The sequence below is a fragment of the Thamnophis elegans genome, unplaced genomic scaffold (genome assembly GCF_009769535.1).
Source record: "Thamnophis elegans isolate rThaEle1 unplaced genomic scaffold, rThaEle1.pri scaffold_190_arrow_ctg1, whole genome shotgun sequence".
Lineage (NCBI taxonomy): Eukaryota > Metazoa > Chordata > Lepidosauria > Squamata > Colubridae > Thamnophis > Thamnophis elegans.
In genome coordinates, this window is record NW_022473659.1 from 3,406 (window position 1) to 24,909 (window position 21,504).

Below are 21,504 nucleotides of genomic sequence, written 5' to 3' on the forward strand. Positions count from 1 at the left end.
CTCCGATCAGGTTTGTTGTCTTTCTTTCTTTCTTTCTTTCTTTCTTTCTTTCTTTCTTTCTTCTTTCTTTCTTTCTTTCTTCTTTCTTCTCTTCCCTCCCTCCTCTCCCTCTCTTGCATATACATAGATGCACAAAGGAATAGCACTAAAGGAGAATAAAGATGACAGCCCAGTTGAACAAGGCAACTATAAAACAGTGATCGTAATAAAGAATAAAAATGCTATATCGCGTTGCCAAGGGAACAGGTATTCAAGGACTCCAGGTAACGCTGTAAAACATGCTACTGAGCATAACGCACTAAAGCAGGTTAAGGGGTTATTTATTATGTTAGAACATGCCATGTAGTGCCCTCTGGTGTGTGCAAAGACAGAAATGTCTGGCAGTTTTAATTAAAAAAGGCAGCAACCCCCCTCCCCCGCTATAGGCCCTTGGAGGGAATTAGCAGGAGCTAAACTGTTTGCTTTCCCGCTACAAAATAAAGAGGCATTTTGGGGCTCTGAGTCCAAGCGGCATCCTTCACCTGCTTCCTTTTTCTTAAAAAAAAAAACCAAAAAAACAAAACACACACACACACAGACACAAACCCCTAAGATCCTCCGTAAGAAGAAAAGGAATTTACACACAATAAATGAAAGCAGAAGTCCGAGCTGATAGTTCCCCTATGCAAATATTTTTCACGAGGCATTCATGAGAAAAGAAATAACCTGCTTCAGAAATAACCACTGGGAGGAGAAAAAAATGTCAAAATAATATTAAGGGAGTGAGGAAGATCCATCTTTGCACAGTCAGCAACTTCCCTATAGAGTATTCGTTCCAAATGCAGCAAGATGGACAGCTCAGCAGCTCAGCTGGCTATGAATCAACCCTAGGTGTAAAATTTCTTTGCAGCTAGCCCTGAATCTTATCTTGGGCATCTCTGGGCAGTTGGTGTCTTTTCTGGAATCCTCACTGAGCTCCTTTGATGGGAGTTTGACATATGGAGCTGCCTGCCGTCCAACAGTTTTTATTTCAGGCTTAACTTTTTTCTTATCTTTTTAAGCCACCTTTTTACTCTCATGGGTCCCTTTTATTCTGGAAAGACAGGTGGCAAAAATAGAAGGTTTTAACGCCTCGCTTCCAGATGTTGTGGGTGCGCCAACACTGGAGGTTTTTAAGAAGAGACTGGACAACCGTTTGTCTGAAACGGCATGGGGTTTCTTGCTTGAGGCAGGGGGGTTGGACTAGAAGACCTCCAAGGTTTTGCAGAAGTTTTCAGAGTAGCAAAAAACAGGTGTTGGGTGATCCAATGTGTTTGAGGCCCACTGGTTGTTTCTCTGGAGAATGCAGTGGCCCCTCTGATCTATTTGTTTTGTTAGAAGCCTTCTGCCCATCTTCAAATGAAATTCAGTGGTGAAAAAAGTGAGGTTCTACATTTAGGCAATAAAACAAAATGCACAGGTACAGTATAGGTGGTACCTGGCTCAATAGTAGTAACTGTGAGAGGGACCTTGGAGTCCTAGTGGACAATCATTTAAATAGAAACAGCCGTGGGAAGCAGCTGCCGAAAAAAGCCAACACAGTTCTAGGCTGCATCAACAGAGGGGTAGAATCAAGATCACGTGAAGTGTTAATACCACTTTATAATGTTTTGGTAAGGCCACACTTGAAATATTGCATCCAGTTTTGGTCACCACGATATCAAAAAGATTTTGAGACTCTAGAAAGTGCAGAGAAGAGCTACAAAAGCGATTAGGGGACTAGAGGCTGAAACATATGAAGAACGGTTGCAGAAACTGGGTATGTCTAGTTTAATGAAAAGAAGGACTAGGGGAGACATGAGAGCAGTGTTCCGATATTGCAGGGGCTGCCACAAAGAAGAGGGAGTCAAACTATTCTCCAAAGCCCCTGAGGGCAGGACAAGAAGGGTGGAAACTGATCAAGGAGAGAAGCAACTTAGAACTAAGGACAAATTTCCTGACAGTGAGAACAATTAACCAGTGGAAGAACTTGCCTCTAGAAGTTATAAACACTCTAACACTGAAATGAAACTTCTTGAAAGCCTCCAGTGATGAAGCTCCCACAACCTCCGAAGGCAACTTCGGTTCCATCGCTTGATTGTTCTCACTGTCAGGAAATGTCTCCTAATTTCTAGGTTGAATCTCTCCTTGTTCAATTTCCATCCGTTATTCCTTGTCTGGCCTTCAGGTGCTTTGGAGAATAGCTTGACCTCCTCCTCTCTGTGGCAGCCCCTCAAATATTGGAGGGCTGCTATCCTGTCTCTCCTGGTCCTTCTTTTCACTAACTAACCAGTTCCTGCAACTGTTCATTGTATGTTTTAGTCCCCTAATCAGTCCCCTAATCATCTTGGTTACAGAATAACAGAGTTGGAAGGGACCTTGAAGGTCATCTAGTCGACCCCTCCTCTCACCCAAGCAGGAGACCCTACATCATTTCTGACAGATGGCAAGTCCAGTCTCTTCTTGAAAGCCTCCAAGGATGAAACTCCCAGAACTCCTGAAGGCAATTTCTGTTGCATGGGTTGATTGTTCTCACTGTCAGAAAATTCCTCCTTGTTTCCAGATTGAATCTCTCCTTGGTCCGTTTCCATCCACGATTGCTTGTCTGGACTTCAGGTGTTTTGGAGAATAGCTGATTCTCCTGGCAAGATTTCACACTCTTTAAGAAGTTTCAGTTCGGTTCTCCCCCCACTAAGTGGCAGCAAAGCACTGCAGACTACAGAGAAAGAAAAGAGAAGGAATGGCGACATTGCATCCCTTCGTGTTTTGATTTTTTTTGTAAAGCTGAGTTGGTTGCCACCACCAACCTTGAGGCAAACAAGGCTTGCATTGTGTGAAGAACCACGCTTTGTGGACTTCAGCAAGCAGAGTCAAAAGCTGAATGCCACCCTTTATAAGAGAAGGGGAGATCAAAGAGGGTTGTTCAACCACGATGATTAGGGGACTAAAGGCTAAAACATACAATGCAAGAACTGGGCGTGGCTAGTCTACTGAAGAGAAGGACGAGGGGAGACACGATAGCAGTCTTCCAATATTTGAGGGACTGCCAGAGAGAGGAGGGGGTCAAGCTATTCTCCAAAGCACCCAAAGGCCAGACAAGGAAAAATGGATGGAAACTGATCAAAGAGAGATTCAACCTAGAAATTAGGAGACATTTCCTGACAGCGAAAACCATCAATCCATGGAACAGAAGTTGCCTTCAGAAGTTGTGGGAGCTTCATCCCTGGAAACGTTCAAGAAGAGATGGGACTGCCATCTGTCAGAAATGGTGTAGGGTCTCCTGCTTGGGCAGGGGGTTGGACTAGATGACCTACAAGGTCCCTTCCAACTCTCTTCATCTGTTTTCCCATCCAGGATCCAGAAAGATTTCAAAAGAAGGCCTGCTGTTTGGGAAAGAGCAGACCTTGTGCAAGCAACATGAAGGGGCGAGGTCGTTCACGTGGCTGATATTTAGCTGAGAGGCTATTAGGAAATCCCAAATTCCAGATTGGGGAGGGGAGGGTGAGTGGAGGTGGGCAGGACATTCTGAATACAGTTGATAGGAAAACCACCTTTGTTTGTCTATCTGTTTGTTGATTATTTCCACAGCTGGCCCAACCAACAAGCAACTCAGGGTCGAGTGCACCATTCAGCAAAGCAAACAACAATAATCATAAAAGGTATTGCACCAGAGGCAAGTTTCAAACAACCCTTATCAGTCAAAAACAGCCGAGGCAGTTGTAAAACTCCTGACCCAGAGCCTGGAAAGCAGGGGAGGGAAAAACAACACCAACAGGTTTTCAAGGACTCCTGAAAGCAGAATGGGACAAGTCACCAAGGCCAACTCACCGTGGGACAACTTGCTGCAGGGCAATTTAATTCCATTTAATCATTTAAAGAAAGTGAAGAGGAACTAAAGAGCTCCTTGATGTGGGTGAAGGAGGAGAGTGCAAAAGTTGGCTGGAAACTCAACATCCAGAAAAGCTAAGATCATAGCATCTGGTTAATTCCTGGCAAATGGAGGGGGAAGAAATGGAGGAAGGAGAGATTGGACAACCCTTTGTCTGAAGTGGTGCAGGGTTTCCTGCCTGAGCAGGGGGTTGGACTAGAAGACCTCCAAGATCCCTTCCAACTCTGTTATTCTATTCTACTTCCAAAGAGCATAATTTTTTAAGGCGGCATCACCCCGCACATCTGCCGGATCAAGTCTTTCCAGTTTTCTAGTCCTCCGCACCCCATGGTGCTCTGTCCAACAGCTGATTGTGGTGTTGTTTGGCAGTCAGCTGCGGTAATTGACCTTAAGCTTGGTGGGAGGGAAGTCCTGCAGAGGGTTAGAGAACCCAAGGACCTAGCCTACTGTTATTTCTGGAGCTGATTAAGCGCCATTCATCGCCACTGAAACGTTGCAGAAAATGGAAGGCTTCCCACCACATATCTGTGTGGGATCACAGGCAGCAGCTGTTTATGGATGCCCTTTCCTTCTCTTGTAGTCAGCTTTCGGCCTGACTACAACCAAGATGGTGTTTAGCTGCAGCTTACTGCTGGAGCCTAGCTTTGAATTAGGGTGCTGGAGAAGACTCCTGCGGGTCTCTTGGACTGCAAGGCCATCCAACCAGTCAGTCCTAGAGATCAACCCTGGCTGCTCTTTGGAAGGCCAGATCCTGAAGAGGAAACTCAAGTACTTTGGCCACCTAATGAGAAGGAAGGACTCCCTGGAGAAGAGCCTCATACTGGGAATGATGGAGGGCAAAAGAAGAAGGGGATGGTAGAGAAGGAGGTGGCTGGATGGAGTCACCAAAGCAATCGGTGTGAGCTTAAATGGACTCCAGAGGATGGTAGAGGAGAGGAAGGCCTGGAGGAACATGGTCCATGGGGTTGTAATGGGTCGGACACGACTTCGCAACTAGCAACAAGAACTAGGCAAAGAACTAGACTTTTCGTGATGAGGAGTGGACGCCAGGTAAGTTTAGATGCCACGGAGTCTACAGAGAATGACCAGAGGCATCTTTTTATTGTGTTTTCTGACTTATTGTCCATATGCAGATGGTTGTGGAATCTGCCCACCTGGGGGGGGGAGTTCTGGGAGAAAACCTTGTGGGGGTGGGGTGGAGAAACTCCTTGAGTTGGAGACTCTCTTATCCTGGCAAAAGCACATATGTCTTTCCTCATCGGCCAACAGATGGGTTTGCATTTTCCCATTTCGTCCAGTTGAGTGGAATGCCAGTTTGAGTGGAATGCTATTGTGTTTATGTCAAAACATTTTCCCCAGCTAGGAGTAATCTGGCTCTGTTCTATACCCCACTAGAGGTGGGTAGTAGTAGTAGTAGTAGTAGTAGTAGTAGTAGTAGTAGTAGTAACAACAACAACAACAACAACAACAATGGGGCACTTGGCACCATGTCCAAGAATTTTATAAGAAACATCCACAAACTGCAGCTCCCTGCAATAACACCATTGGAACTGCAAAAAACTGCACTACTCGGAACATTGTATATTTTAAGAAGGTACTTGGTTGATACCTAGAACGCTGGCAGCAACCCGTATCAACCATTAGCACCAGTCACTGGTATTTGTGATGCATTTTTGAATGTTCAGTTGACTGGGTTTCATATTTAATGAATGAAGTATAATAATAATAACAACAACAAAAACAACAACAAGCCAGGTATTATGGCTGTAGAGGGCCAAAATGTACAAATAATTGACAATGTGGTACCAGGAGATGCCAGTCTTGAAGAAAACCAACTGGGGAAAATCACAAAATACCCTGACATGGCCAGTGAAACTACCCGATTATGGATGAAACATGTGATAGTGATACCCATTGTCATCGGGGCACTTGGCACCATGTCCAAGAATTTTATAAGATACATCAACAAATTGCAGCTCCCTGCAATAACCCCAGCGGAACTGCAAAAAACTGCGCTACTCGGAAGATCTTATATTTTAAGAAGGTACTTGGTTGATACCTAGGACTCTGGCAGCAAACCGTATCAACCATTAGCACCAGTCACTGATATTTGTGGTGCATTTTTGAATGTTCAGTTGGTTGAGATTCATGTTTAATGAATAAAGTATATAATAATAATAATAATAATAATAATAATAATAATAATAATAACAACAACAACAACAACAACAACAACAACAACGTGTTTCCCCAAAAATAAGATAGGGTCTTATTTTCTTTTGACCCCCAAAATAAGCACTTGGCCTTATTTTTGGAGAGGTCTTATTATTAATGAGGTGCAGGAGGGGGTGAGTCTCATGGTGCTGTGTTGCAATATTTTCGGGGTAGGGTTATTTTAGTGCACGTTCTCAAAAGCCCGATGGGGCTTATTATTCAGGGAGGTCTTATTTTTGAGGAAACAGGGTACCGGTATGTGTGGATGTACAAGAGAGAGACTAACTTTGCTTCTTCTTTTTTTTTTCCGAATTCCCTCTTCTGGTTTGGGCAAACATTCTTCCTTTAATTCTTGCAAAGCCTCCTGGGGATTCCGGGATTAAGGTGACATTTAAGAGCAAGGTCTTTGAATGGCTGTGCTTGTTTAAGAAGCTGGGGGAATTTGACAAGCCGTCCTCTACACACACACACACCCCTATTTTCAAGCTTTTTGTAGGCATAAATGGCACGGGTTCTTCTTACCTGATGGCTGAAGCACCGTAAAATATGGAAAACAATAATGAGAAAGGCTACAGCACACATCCTAAGTTAAGTCAGGTTTCCCACATCTGGTGCTTTCTATACAATGAGCTTCTAGCAAGAAGCAATGGGTGGAAACTAATCAAGGAGAGAAGCAACTTAGAACTGAGGAGAAATTTCCTGACAGTTAGAACAATTAATCAGTGGAACAGAAATTGCCTCCAGAAGTTGTGAATGCCCCAACACTGGAAGTCGTTAAGAAGAGATTGAATAACCATTTGTCTGAAAGGGTTTCCTGCCTAGGCAGGGGGTTGGACTAGAAGACCTCCAAGGTCCCTTCCAACTCTTGTTATTATATAATTCAGCTTCTATCATTCAGAGAATTGTGGGCCCTAAATTACAACTAACACAACTAACACAACTGGGCTGCAGAAATCCATACAACAGTTATGTGGTACCAAAGAAATACAGGATACTCTCCTAGTTACCCAACTAGTCATCTGGGGGTTTGCAATGCAGATATATATCAGAATAACAAAGTTGGAAGGGACCTTGGAGGTCTTCTGGTCCAACTCCCTGCTCAAGCAGGAGACCCAATACAATTCTGGACAAATGACTGACTAGTTTCTCTTTGAAAACCTCCAGTGATGGAGCATCTAGGCAACCCATCGGTTAATTGTCCTCCCTGTCAGGAAATGTCTTATTTCTAGGTTGGTTCTCTCTTTGATTAGTTTCCATCCATCTCTTCCTCTCCTGCTTGTCCAGAGGCCAAGCAGAAGGAAGTTGGCTTAGAAAAATGAACAGTTGTTCCCAACAACCAAAAGTAAAGTTCAAACGCCATCAAGTCTTTCTTCCCTACTTACCCCCGTTATTGATAACAACAGGAGTTTTGATAGCTACCAGCTACCTGCACTCTAAACCGACTCCAATTACATTATTTTAAACTCTTTTGGAAGAATCCTGCTGTTCCTTTTATGCTCTCTTGATGAAATTGCTCTCAATTCAGCAGCCCAACTACATAAAGGACAACACACGACTTATTTATGTTCCTGGATATTTGAAAGACATCCTCGCTCTACTCTCCCCTACCTTCAAGCCATCAACCCAGAGGCCATCCAGAAAAACAGATGACAATGACGGTGAACAGCAGCAGTACTGGAGAGAGACAGAGACAGAAACAAACAGACCGAGACAGAGACAGAGGAGAGGAGACATAAAGACAAAGAGAGAAACAGAGAGAGTGGGGAGGGGGAGGGAGGAGAAAAGACAGAGAAAGGAGAGAGAAGAGAGAGACAGGGAGATAGACGAGAGAGAGATAGACAGACAGAGACAGAGGGGAGGAGAAGAGGAGAGAAAGAGAGACAGGAGAGAGAGAGAAGAGAGAGGGAAGAGAGAAAGGAGAGAGAAAGAAGAGAGAGGAGAGCGAGACAGGGAGACAGAAGAGAGAGAGAGAGACAGGAGAGAGAGAAGAGAGAAAGGAGAGAGAAGAGACAGAGAGAGAGAAGAGAGAGAGAAGAGAGAAAGGAGAAAGAGGAGAGTGACAGAGAGACAGAAGAGAGAGACAGAGACAGGAGAGAGAGAAGAGAGAAAGGAGAGAGAAAGAAGAGAGAGGACAGCGAGACAGGGAGACAGAAGAGAGAGAGAGAGACAGGAGAGAAAGAAGAGAGAAAGGAGAGAGAAGAGACAGAGAGAGAGAGAAGAGAGAAAGGAGAAAGAGGAGAGTGACAGAGAGACAGAAGAGAGAGACAGAGACAGGAGAGAGAGAAGAGAGAAAGGAGAGAGAAGAGACAGAGAGAGAGAAAGAGAGAGACAGAAAGAGAGAGAAAGAGGAGAAGAAAAAGGGGGAGAGAGAAACTGACTTTATCTGGATGCCTAATCACTTAATTATTATTTTTTTCAGACCCTGCCGCTGTCCCTCGCTGCTAGTTCAGTCAAATGGAGGCGGCAACATACTCACAAGGAAGAAAACCTCCACCGTCTTGAAGCCTACTTCCCTTTCCACTGACATTTCTACAAAGGTCATTCAATCTCCTCCACTCCGACTAACATTCCCTCCTCCCCCCCCCCAATAACTAAATAAAGACGTTGGAACGGAGGATTTTGAAGGACTTAGAGAAATACGTTTCAAGAAAGGTCACCGATATTGGACTTACGTGTGAAGGGAGTGGAGGACGGGATTGAGCAGGAGAGGGAACAAAAAAAAAACCCACAAAAAAAAAAAAAAAGAAGAGAAGACCACGTCAAGGTTGTCCCTTTTGCAAAATGACTCCGTTCCCAGGAAGCGGAAACAGCGTTCAAACCCAGTCAACTTATCATCAGCAGAACGGTTATCAAGGGTTTATCGCATTTCAAACGCTTATCTAAACCAAACAATCCGTAGAATGGTGGCTGATAAGGCTGGACTGACAAGGTAATTTCAGCAATTAGAAACCCTACTATGTCACACCGAGCTGATATGAGCGGCTCTACCACTTCAGAGACGATGGCTCAGTGGCTAAGAAGCTCAGCTTGTCGATCGGAAAAGTTGGAAGTTCGGCGGTTCGAATCCCCAGCACCGCGTAACGGAGTGAGCTCCCGTTACTTGTCCCAGCTTCTGCCAAACTAGCCGTTTGAAAGCACGTAAAAAAAATGCAAGTAGAAAAATAGGAACCATCTTTGGTGGGAAGGTAACAGTGTTGTGTGCACCTTTGGCATTGAGTCATGCCAGCCACATGATCATGGAGACGTCTTCGGACAGCGCTGGCTCTTCAGCCTTGACACAGAGATGCCCCTAGAGTCGGGAATGACTAGCATATATGTGTGAGGGGAAGCTTCCACTTTAGAATGTGAAATCTCTTTCCTCCCACATTCTCCAGATCCGGTTTCGTTACCATTCTCCTTCTCAACATTTATGGCTGGTCAACTGATCAGCTGCTGCCCTTTGAGCTCTCTCTGTAATTTGTTTTTAGTAGAGACAATTTTATCTCCAAGACTTTTTCTTCAGAACCTCAATGTTTTCCCTCACTGAACAAATAAACGGTTAGTTCCACCTTCTCCTGGCTCCTGCACTACACTTGATCTTAGTCAAAAGGCCAAGAAGCTCCTGGCTCCTCCTGGATCTCATTAGAAAGAAGAACACCTGGTCAAATCAACACCTGGCCCCTCTCCCGCTGAAGAAGAGATCAACAGAGGGCAGGCAACCCTTGAAGGCAGCAAGATAACCCTTCAAAGGCTTCTTTGGCTAGAAGCAGACTTCGGCGGCAGAGAGAATCCTGTTGAATCTGTCATCTCTAGTTATTCAAAGATCAAGGAGGTGGTGTTGGAAATGACCTTACTTTGTCCTAGAGAGCTACTTACTGCTTGCCGGGGGAAAGAACACCCGCTGTATAGGTTGGTTTTGTCAGGGAGAAGCAAAAAGAGCTACTTGTGAATAGCAGAAGCAACTTTATTGTCTGCCACCTATAATGCAAGAATCTTCAGGGATCTTGGGGAAGGTTAAGCTTCTGCTGCTTATGGCTATATAAGAACTCCAAGCTAGGCCCTTGTTTGACTCCTCCTTCCAGCCTAGCTCTGATGTTGTTCCTTCTAAAATGGCATATAAAGGTAAAAGTTCCCCTCGCACATAGTTGCTAGTCGTTCCTGACCCTAGGGGCGGTGCTCATCTCCATTTCAAAGCCAAAGAGCCAGCGTTGCCCGAAGACGTCTCCGTGGTCATGTGGCCAGCATGACTAAATGCCGAAGGTGCACAGAACGCTGTTACTTTCCCACCAAAGTTGTCTCCTATTTTTCTACTTGCATTTTTCACATACTTTCGAACTGCTAGGCTGGCAGAAGCTGGGACAAGTAACGGCAGCTCACTCCATTACACGGTGCTAGAGATTTGAGCTGCCAAACTGCCAACCTTTCTGATTGACAAGCTCAGATTCTCAGCCACTGAGCCACCGCATCCCAAAATGGCATATATCTTCCCCAAAGGGTGCCTTTGAGATTTGGCAAATTTAGCCTCAGCGACTGACCTTCTCAACAAGTAGACTTCCAAAAGTCTTGGGTTATCAAAATATTTTTCAGTTTTCCTATCTACTCTCCCTCTTGGTTGGGAGGTGGAAGATAATGTTGACCTCAATAACCCATCTAAAAGGGTTTGGGTTTGGGAAGGCTTTGTGTTATTGAAGAAGTTATAAGCAAGCTTTGGGTGAGTGAAATAGACCCTCCTGCTATAATTTAATCTGTTGCTTTTATTAAAAAAAAACCTTGGATATTCAGTAAGGCATAGAAGCATGCCTTAAAATTATACTTTTAGGTCCAAATTCCTATGACTTCTAAACAGCACTATTTCTAGACTTATCAACGTCCCAGAGAACACGCTGCTGTTGCTGCTTCTCCTCCTCCTCCTCCTCCTCCTTCTGCCATATCCATCATTGAACGTTGGTGATCATGTTGGCAATCCTATTTTTGTCAGCAGCCCAATGAAAAAGTGCTCCTGAGTTTTGTCCAAATGGGTCCCTTAGATTTTGAAGCCATGATGCTCTTCTTCTGCCTGGACCTCATTTGCCTTCAATCTTTCCTTGGAGAGGATTAAGTGAAGGATGCCGTATTTTTCCGGGTGTGGCATCACATGTCCGAAATACTCTAACTTTTGCTTTTTAATGGCTTGATGATTTCCCTTGGCTTTCCCAGGTGGCTTATCACCTCCACATTTCTGATTTTGTCAACCCAGCTTATACTTAACAGCTGCCTGTAAATCCACATTTCAAATGCTTCTAGTTTCTTTTGAGTGGTTTCTACTTTCTACTCCGTCGAGCAGGATAAAAAATATGTAGCATCTGACGAGCCTGATTTTCAGGCTTACGTCGTGACTGCAGAAGACCTTTTTCATTTTGAAGAATGCTGTTTCGCGCTTTCTCGATCCTTGTCTTTACTTGCTGATCATGTCCCAGCTTTCATGTAAATTAAAACTGAGGTACGTGATCCCTTCCACTTTTCCTAGTGATATTCCTTCCAAATTTATCAGTGGTAAGTTAATGGGCTGTTTGCTGACGACCAGGATCTTGGTTTTTGAGGTGCTAACACACAACTAGTACTTGTTTATTATTGGTCATCTATCCTCAACTAAACCTTCATTCTCTTGCAAAATCTTTAGGAGAAAACCTAGCAATTGGGTGGACTGCAGTGGCTGCCAATTCTTTAAAGTTTTTAATATGGAGGGTTTATTTTCCCTTGGCTTGTGTTTGCACAAACTATGCCCAGTTTCAGAATTATGCAGGGCTTAATTTGGCTAATTTGTTTATCTTGCTAAACAGAATGTTTTCTGCAGCCCTTAAGCGGAATGAACTTTCAATCTTGCTGTGTCCAGACGTGCTGGGCACCAAACCGGAGGTGACCAGGGACTAGACGCTTTGGTCGAATTTTAATCTGCTTAGTTCTTCCAAAGGTTGCTTGCTAACTGTCGGCAGGATTGAAACTAGCTTGAATTATAGAAGCTAAGAGGTCCTTAAAGCAGTGTTTTTCAACCTTTTTTGTGCAAAGGCACACTTTTTTCATGAAAAAAATCACGAGGCACACCACCATTAGAAAATGTTTAAAAAATTTAACTCTGTGCCTATATTGACTATATATAAAGTAATTTTCCCACGGCACACCTTACACTATGTCACGGCACACTAGTGTGCCGTGGCACAGTGGTTGAAAAACACTGCCTTAAAGGGACGCAGTGGCTCAGTGGCTAAGACACTGAGCTTGTCGATCAGAAAGGTCGGCAATTTGGCAGTTCAAATCCCTAGCACCACTTAATGGAGTGAGCTCCCGTGACTTGTCCCAGCTTCTGTCAACCTAGCAGTTCGAAAGCACGTAAAAAATGCAAGTAGAAAAATAGGAACCACCTTTGGTGGGAAGGTAACAGCGTTCTGTGGACCTTGGGTGTTTAGTCATGCCGACCACATGACCACGGAGACGTCTTCAGACAGCGCTGGCTCTTTGGCTTTGAAACGGAGATGAGCACTGCCCCCTAGAGTCAGGAACGGCTAGCACATATGTGCGAGGGGAACCTTTACCTTTAAGGAGTCCTAGAGCTTTACATACCATCGCTAAACAGAATAGAGTGGGGTGGGAGGAAATACCAAACATGCCTCAGCAATGGAAAAGCAGTCACTCTACACAGCTGATAGAGTGTCGTGGGATGTTTCAACAACTTTTTTTTTCCAATCAAAATTTAATGAATCAAGAAACAAATCCAGATGTGGAAGGCTGTTTCCCTTAATAAATCATGATGCATGCATTTGGCATGCAAAACGCAAACTAATCTGTTTAAATTACAAGAGTTAATGTGCTTATAAAAGATATAATAGGCTGGCTTCATGGTTTTAATCACAAGTATACATCTTGGATTTCAGGACAGATTACCTAGCTCAACTCTCAAGATTTTACAGTGGAACAGGCATCAAAGGAAGTCCCGTAAACATCTGTTGAGCAAATCTTTTTCTTCCCCTTATGAATTAAATCATTTTTATGTATGTCTGCACCAATTTGGAATCATAACTCCCTGTGTGAACCACAGCATATCATGAAACAGAATTGAATTATCTGTCTATACTCTATATCTATCTATCTATCTATCTATCTATCTATCTATCTATCTATCTATCTATCTATCTATCTATCTATCTATCTATCTATCTATCTATTGTAGGAAGTTGGCACCCACCTTTCTCCTAGAAGGATGAGATATTTTAGGAAATATTAAAAGGGCAGAAGAATTCCCCTAAAAGGGGAGGCAGAAACTCACCGGGGGGGCACTTTGGTCAATAGGCCATTAAGGCCTGAGCCAGTCTATTCTACATAACAAAGATCTACCTCCTTCAGGTAAAGCTATAGTACGAATTGCCCACAGCCCTTTCATTACATCATCACCCAGCAAGGCTCAACCAAACTTTGGACTCAGGACAGCCTACAGAGTTGTCCCTGCATGGCCCCATGGGAGTCTGAACAATCAATCAGAATACAAGCTCAAATTCAAAAGAGGGCATAAAACCAGGGCACGCTCAGCATCTCTTCCCTTTTTTTTTCTTTGCCCAAGATCTGGAAGCATGTGATCCACCCTTTTCTGCTCAGGAGCTCAAGCTATATGATCCTGTCCACCATTAAACCATCTTTCCAAGCAGCCACCATGTTTCCAGTGTCTTTTTCCCACCTTGGAACTGGATCCAGATGGACATTTTTTCTACATCTATCTACCTACCTACCTACCTACCTACCTACCTACCTACCTACCTACCTACCTACCTACCTACCTACCTATCTATTATTGGTATTTTGCTTTCCAATCTACATTCATTAAAATAGACTCAAAAAATTACATCTAAAAATTCAATAATTCAGCCAAACTACAAAAATGTGCTTGTACAATGACTACAGGGCTAAAAACCCACAATGCCATCCAACTGTGCTGTGAAGTGAAGAAACATGCAAGCTGATCTTAGAGGGAAGGAAGCACAGAAGGGAAGGGGGGGGGAGAGAGAGAGAGAGAGAGAGAAGCCTTAAGGACTACAAAGAATACAACTTTCACTTTTAATTTCTAGGTAACTTGGAATCCTGAAAAAGACACAACTGTGTTTCAGGAGAAACGCAGAGGTCTCCAGCACTCTTCAAATCATTTTTTCGACACATATAAAACAACAACAACAACAACCAGGAGGCACGCTAGGCAAATGAACCACTTCCACACACCTGCCTCCATAGAATTCTGAGGATCCGGTGGCAGGACAAGGTGCCAGGCTTTCTTCTCCAGAGCAGGCCTGCCATCAGTTCAAATCCTGCTGAGGGAAGCCCAGACACGCTGGGCAGGCCATGCTGTAGGACGCCAGACCACCGCATTCCCCAAAAGGCTCCTCTACGGTGAGCTGCCTCAAGGGAAGCCATCGCACGGGGGACAAAGGAAGCGATACAAAGACACATTGAAAGCCTCCTTCAAGTCCTGGATATCGACACCTCCTCCTGGGAAATCTTGGCACACGATCGACTGACATGGCACACGCTGATCCACCAAGGCTGCCAGGCATCTGAGGACAGGAGGAGCACAAGAGAAGCAAGCACTCCCCAAAGCCAGAGCTGCAAAGGCTGCAACAGTGGTGCCCACACAGGTTCTGCCCGACATGTGGCTGAACATTACGTGCCCAAATAGGCCTTATCAGCCACCTGAGGACACACCGTGGAAGATCTACTTCGAACACAATAGACGGACATCAAATCATTTTTGACACGTGTACTATCACCCGTCACACATTTTACAACTTAGAGGAAAACCAACAACCTGACAATCCTTTGAAAACAACCTCCTACTTGGCACTTCTTGTTCAGTGCACCCGATCTACTAGCTATAAATCGTCATTCCGAATGTTTTATAGGGGGCCATAAACCACTTTTTATAGCTCGGTGTTTGCATCCTGAGACCCAACTAATGTGCAAGGCCAACTATCACATAGAAGGCTTAGCCAAGAGGAGGGAAAAAAAATACAGTTACTACACACCTTGCTACCAGTTGCCCTGACTATTTCATGTCTAAAGCTTGTGGTATGCAACGACAGGAGATCCTAGATTACTATGTAGTTTATTGTAAACTTTGAAGATGGAGCAGAGAATCTTTTTTTTGGGGGGGTGGTGGTGGAAGGGTGACAGATGCTGGATCTCCAAGTGGTAAACTGATAGGAGATGGAAGTGAAGCTGAAGTTGGCCACCTCTTTCCTTTCTTCTCTGCACCAATGTAATCTTGTATGTATGTATGTATGTATGTTCCAGCATAACTCTGCAGTGCCTCGAGCAATTCCAACCAAACCAAACACAGATGACTTACTCTCTGGAAACAAACACTGTGGGGTTAAGACACCTCTAAAATCCCTCGGGGTGTGTGTGCTGTTAAGATACAGCCTGTTGTGCCTTAAAATGGCTTCTACTGTACTGCTGTAAAATGGTCACAAGATATTTGTACCCAGACGACACATGCTGTAAAGGGAAAATGGATTGTTTATATTAAAATAAAATAAAAAACTTAAATAAATAAATAAATAAAAAGATTGTGAGGAACAGAGAGCAGATGAAATTTAGCGTCTTTTTTTTCTTTCTGCTGCTCATTTGATGTTATTTTTTTTATAAAGCCAGATATTTACAGGAAGACCGTGTCAATGTTTTTAAAAAAATAAAAATAAACAACGCACAGAGCTTAATGATGTTTGCTGGTGTTATCGGCACTGAGTTAAATTTAGCTTGGATAAAAGAAATGGTAGCTCTCCGAAGCCATAAAAACAAGCGCCCTATGAAAGTAGAGCAATTAAAATAGGAGTTTTAATGAAACAAAAGTGTGCTAAAAAAAAAACCCACAGTGCTCACGTGTGAAGAGGCTGGGGATTTTAAAAAAAAGTGGAACAAAATGAATAGGTCCCTTCTGGTTTAAGTAGCTCTTGGCTTTAAAAAGCTAATTACAGATTGTCCTTGACATACAACAGTTCTTTTAGCGACCATTCAAAGTTACGACGGCACTGAAAATAGTGACTAGTGAATAAAGAAAAAATAGAGAAAAATAGAGAAAATAGTGAATAGAGAAAGGCAGAAAGAGAGACACACACCCACACACACACACACACAGAGAGAAAGACAGAAAGACAGACAGAGAGAGGCAGAGAGAGAGAGAAAGGCAGAAAGAGAGAAAGACAGAGACACAGAGAGACAGACAGATAGAAAGACCGACAGAGATAGAGAAAGTCAGAGAGAGACACAGACAGACAGACAGACAGAGAGAAAGTCAGACAGAGAGACAGAGAGAAAGGCAGAGAGACAGAGAAAGACAGAAACAGAGAGAAAGAGACAGACAGACATAGGCAGAAAGACAGACAGACAGACAGACACACAAAGAGAAAGACAGAGAGAGACAGAAATAGAGAGAAAGGCAGAAAGAGAGAAAGACAGAGACACAGAGAGACAGACAGATAGAAAGACAGACAGAGAGAGAGAAAGGCAGACAGAGACAGAGAGAAAGGCAGAGAGACAGAGAAAGACAGAAACAGAGATAGAGACAGACAGACACAGGCAGACTGACAGACACAGAGAGAGAGAGAGAAAGACACAGAGAGAGAGAAAGACAGAGAGAGAGAAAGACAGAGAAAGACAGAGACACAGAGAGACAGACAGATAGAAAGAGAAAGTCAGAGAGAGAGAGAGAGAGAGAGAGAGAGAGAGAGAGACTGACTGCCGAGTGAGCATGTCCTATTTATAAAGTTTTACATTTCTAGGGCTTGCCACAACTAATTACTGCACCAGCAATGACCCATATTTCCTCTAATCTTTGCAATAAACTACATTTTTATCAGCAAGGACGCCATTCCCGAAGGAGCAGAGGATACGGAAAGGCAGCCCAGCCTCTCCCTCCCCCCTTTTCCTTCGCAGGGGGTTTGAGAGAGCCGTATTACAGCAGAGGGATATTTCCTTGGGGACATGTTGACTGTTAACTAGTTCATTTCAATTCCGGAGCCCAATTCATCCAGGCGGTGCTAACTGGTTCATGGTGCTCTTAATGAGATGCTGAAATACAGTTGAGGCCACCCTCCTTAACTCTTGGGTGGGAAGAAGGGCTCCACTCGTCAATTTTTTTTAACAAATAAAGGAAACGTCGTCTTCCGTCCCCTGCAACCTGGAGCAATTGAAATATTTTATTGGTTAGATTTGGACGTAACTCAAGGCCTGAGAACATAACCAATACTCGTCTACCGAAACGTCCCAACTAGTCAGTTGGAACTGAAGAAGCTTCTCGGATAAGAAGTGAAATGTTTTTCAAAGAAAAAACGAAACGAGAAAGGCCTGTTGCCTTTTTGGAAAAGAACCTTTGGGACTTGGCTAACACTCCTCTCTCCTCTTGCGGAAAGATTCAAGCATCTCAAAACAGGAACAATTGCAGATTGTCCTCTTTTGTCCTGGGGTATAACTGTAGTGGCCCGCCGGAGGCCAGCAGAGCTGGCAGCAGAGTCGGACAGTGAGGAGGTTGGGGAGGAACATGGGCCAGTCCTGGGGCTGAGAAAAGCTCAGAGGAGGCTCTGCGTCGGAGGCAGAGAGGGAGCCAGTGAGGCAGAAGAACAGCTGGAGCATGTTCCCAGTGTGCACATGCGCAGAGCTGCCAGAAGAACAACTAGGAAAGCAGGTCGACTCAAGAATAAAGCCAACCTTGGAGGTGATTGGCCCCTCCCAGAGGAAACAAAAGAGGAGTGAACCGGGAGGGGGCTTTTGTAGGAAACAATTCATTCCTTCGGTCATTTCAAGAGTGGAAAATTCTGTTTGTGACTATAAGAGATTCTGTGCCAAGTGTTGCCTTGACCTGGGTTTGGACACTAGTTATCTGGCAGCTCTCCAAGCGAGATAAGGTTCGTGTTGATAAATATTCCTCTGAAAGACTGTTTGCCAAGCCTTGCTGACTGTGAAGAAAGGAATTCACAGTCATGTAAATAAAAGAGATTTTGCCGGGACCAAGACTCTGCTTCATGCTTTTTAAGGATGCCTGGGTCAGAACTTATCATTTTTTAAATTATGCGGCACTAGGGATTCAAACTGAATTGCCGACCTTTCTGATCCACAATCTCAGCATCTTAGCCACTGAGCCACCGTGTCCCTTTAAGTACTCCTTAGCTTCTATAATTCAAGCTAGTTTCAGTCCTGCCAACAGTTAACAAGCAAGCTTTGGACGAACTAAGCAGATTAAAATTCATCCAAAGCGTCTATCCTTTGTTAGGGAAACTGTCAGGTTTATAGACAAGGCAGTTCAAGTAAGAATCTGTTACACTGAACGGATTGGGGTATCGTGTAAAGGTGATGTATTTAATGGAACATCAATTCTTTGCAATTAGCACATGTATTTTATTACTGTATTTTCTTTTGCTTATTTTATCCTGGAAATAGACCTTGTATCTTAGCTTTGTTTTCTTTGATATGACTGTAAAACTAATCTATCAATAATCTATATCTATCTACCTATTGATATGTCTGTAGAACTAATCTTCAATAATCTATGTCTGTCTATCAATATAGTTGTAAAACTAATCCATCAATGATAGATAGATATCTATCAAGCATCCATCCATCCACCCATCTATCATCCATCCATCCATCCATCCATCCATCCATCCATCCATCCATCCATCCATCCATCCATCCATCCATCCATCCATCTATCTATCTATCTATCTATCTATCTATCTATCTATCTATCTATCTATCTATCTATCTATCATCTAAATAGGATCAATGCTCAGCTACATGAAGTGGAAGTTATATTTTTAGTGCTACTATTGTATTTTTTTTAAAAAAAAGACAGATTATCTCCACCTATAAAAGGAACATGTGTGTGTGTGTGTGTTTAAAAAGCTAAGAGTATCAACTGTACAAATATATCATGCTTGCTAATATAAAGAGACTTACAGGTTGCTTAATTTGAATGTTTAAAAAAGTTGATGGGGGGGAGGGAGGAAAGGAAGGGAAGAGAAAGAGAGAGAAACAGACAGAAAGAAAGAGGGAAGGGAAGGGAAGGGAAGGGAAGGGAAGGGAAGGGAAGGGAAGGGAAGGAAGGAAGGAAGGAAGGAAGGAAGGAAGGAAGGAAGGAAGGAAGGAAGGAAGGAACTCAGTCAGTCTCTCAAGGCCATTTCTATGCGCTAATCTTATCACTACTGGTGAAATATTAACCAATCAGTTTCAATATAAATCAGTCATTCTGCTTTTGCAACAGAGCGATGAGAAGGAATAACAAACTTTCTTTAATCCTAGCTCTTTGGACATCGTAGCTTTAATCAAGCTCCATTTCAAACTATATATTGATATTGATATCTATATCTATTTAAAAAACCTGTTCACACAGCAGAGACATCCGAAAGCTGGGTCTTCTAGGATAAAAGCATACTCAAGCTCTTAATTACATGGGAGGCCCTTTGGCCTGGTGCTTTCTATGATAAATTGGACACTTTTTGGTCATTCTTTTCAAGAGAACCTGGATGTGGTCCAACACAGCAGGCCAAGCTGGCCGTTTGAAGGGATGATTCCCTTAGTCAATAAGGCCATTTAACACATTACAGGTGTAAATATCAAAGCAATCCAGAAACATTTCTAACGGTTCCTGGTGGGCTCCTTAAAACCGTAAGAATTAACACCTACTCCGCTTCCAAAATTGGCTGTTACAAACGTCTAATGTCCTTTTTAGTGATCTGAACACTATCCAGAAACTGTTGATGACCAATTAAATGCATAATAGAGATCTCTTTGATTTGCCACTTTAACCCTTATGCTAGTTCTTTCTCCCAGTTAATCATAGTCAACCTTTGGAAACCTCCAAGGTAAAGCTAAGTACCTGGCGAGAACTTGAACTCAACAGGAGGAAAGGTTTAAAGCACATAAATTCTATGAATAATAACTGGAGCACCGTTTGAACACCATCGGCATTGACAAATTTGCCGCCAGTCAATTACAATAGGCAGCTTTACTTGGAACAGCTTACATTCCATGACACCTTGAAAACCATCAAACGGCAACATCTGTCTAACCCAGGTCTTTGGGAAGGCCTTGATAGGTCGATAGAGATACCAAATCCAGTCTAAACATCTGGTTGACTATGCGAACAACCATAATAATGCCAGCGACATTGACAAAATCACCATCGGTCAATTGCAAACTCCTGCAACAAAACAACTGAGCTCAGAAAGCACCAAGGACTCCACAATCAGGCCAGTGTTTTGCTTTTGTTGGTGCACCCGAGACAACCCATTTCAGAAACAATTTTGTTGTAGGTTGTTTCAAATTGTGCAAATGGAGGGAAGCTGTCATCTCTGTGCTTACAGAACCCAAAGCTTACCAAACCTGTTTTACAACAGCCTGCTTAACTGAAGCTCATCTTAAAAGCATTTTTTTTTATGAAAGCGTAGGAAAATGAAAAAAGACAGGAAGGAAAAATTAGGCTCACAGTTTGGCTTTTGTAAACTGGAAAATTGGAAGTTGTTATTTTAGTTAGCCATTGTAAGAGCATTTGGTAAAAGACAATAAATGAGGCAGATGGTCAAAATTAGCTCCCCCCCTTCTCTCTTTCCCACCATGTATTAATAGACAACTAGACTGAACAAATGATCTGACTCCCAGCTGCTAAGGATCAAAATTCTCCCTGGTTTGAAATTAAAGTGAGCACAGCCAATTTTGTTTTTAAAAACAACTTCTACAGATTTTAATGACATAAATGCAACAGACTGTTCCCCTTAGTTCAATGAAGATATGGAACTCGGATGTGAAATTGCAATGCACTATCTGCAGACACCTTGAACATTGAGGTGTTGGAAACTGTTCTACCAAAGAACAATTCTGGCAAATTCCACTTCTCTGAGACATTTAATTTTGCAATCTTGAGTGTGCCATTTAAGTCAAGGAGTAGGGCTTCCTCAATTAGGACACCTAGCTTACACCTAGTTTTGAAATCTCTCTTCATTAGTAAGCAATTCCAAAGGTGCTTTTTTTTTCAAGAGGCATCTGGACTTTCCAGTTTTTCTTTGAAGACGTTTCACTTCTCATCCAAGAAGCTTCTTCAGCTCTGAGTGGATAGTGGGGAATGGAAGGATTTACACTCCTTGCAGACAGCTGGTAATTTGCATCCTTTTAGAGAATCGTTGAGGCCATTTGGAGGTTTATCTATGCCCTCTGGGTCACCTGAGTGGTGCAAATGGATGCGGAGCCTTCTTGGAACTGCTGAAAGGACTCCTGTGTTGTAGACTAGAGATAGATGATGTCCTACCTCTCCTTGTCTGTTGATAGAGGACTGTTCAGTTTTGACATAGATGGCCTCTTTGACCCCGCTTCCATCCCATTTGCTTTACTGACAACACATATAAACCTCCAAGTAGCCT

General features: G+C 43.2%; 1 long non-coding RNA gene across 1 annotated transcript; it reads left to right on the top strand.

Annotated features, from left to right (window-relative positions):
* Window positions 1-4,826: 4,826 nt before the first annotated feature.
* LOC116523349 lies at window positions 4,827-15,548 on the top strand. The gene is made up of 3 exons (XR_004257080.1): window positions 4,827-4,936; window positions 8,520-9,029; window positions 14,173-15,548. It is a non-coding gene; the product is annotated as an uncharacterized LOC116523349 (long non-coding RNA).
* Window positions 15,549-21,504: the final 5,956 nt, after the last annotated feature.